General features: G+C 38.0%; 1 non-coding gene across 1 annotated transcript; it reads right to left on the bottom strand.

Moving 5' to 3' along the window:
- Window positions 1-724: 724 nt before the first annotated feature.
- On the bottom strand, window positions 725-831 carry LOC141675459 (small nucleolar RNA R71). The gene has a single exon (XR_012556111.1). It is a non-coding gene; the product is annotated as a small nucleolar RNA R71 (small nucleolar RNA).

Genomic DNA, 831 nt, shown 5'->3' on the forward strand with positions numbered 1-831 from the left:
AATCTTAGTTATAAAACATATTAATTTGTTACTTGTCTTAGCATTGAATGATCGTTTTACATTGATGCATAGGTGCATATTCTAAATTTAACCTAAACCAGTCTATATGGGAATGAACTAGAAAATATTCTTTATTACTTGCGAACACATATACTAGTTTGAAATTTTAGCGTCTGTTTTCGTCCTAACAAGTTTTTGGTGCCGCTGCAGGGGACTCGGTGTTAATATTTAGTTTATGTGCTTGACATCAGTGGTCGTTAAAGTTTACTGACTCGGACTCTTTTACTTTCACAGTTTACTTGTGTGTGTTTCTGGTACTCTAGTTTTCATTATAATAGGAGATCCAACCGCAGCAACGAAAGCGTTAATGGATTATTCTCAACCGAAGATCAATGACATTCAGTCTAGCATTGTCAGACCAGCCATCGCGGCTAATACTTTTGAAATCAAAGATAGCACGATTCCAATGGTGCAGAATTTAGTCCATTTTAGGGGTTCTCCAACGGAAGATCCCAATATGCACATTAGAGATTTCATCGATATCTATGACACCTTCAAGTTCAATAATGTTTCTGAAGATGCTGTGAAACTGAGACTGTTTCTATTCTCTCTGAGGGACAAGGCTAAGAGCTAGTTACACTCTCTACCAGCTGGTCCCATCACTACTTGGGAGGATCTTTCTGAGAATTTTCTTACTAAATTCTTCCCTATGGCGAAGACAGTTGTAGTAAGGAATGCTCTTACTCAATTTGCGCAGCAATCAGGAGAAACTCTATGTGAAGCTTGGGAGAGCTACAAGGAGATTCTTAGGAAGTGTCCTTATCATAGCAA

The sequence above is a fragment of the Apium graveolens genome, chromosome 7, assembly GCF_009905375.1.
Source record: "Apium graveolens cultivar Ventura chromosome 7, ASM990537v1, whole genome shotgun sequence".
Lineage (NCBI taxonomy): Eukaryota > Viridiplantae > Streptophyta > Magnoliopsida > Apiales > Apiaceae > Apium > Apium graveolens.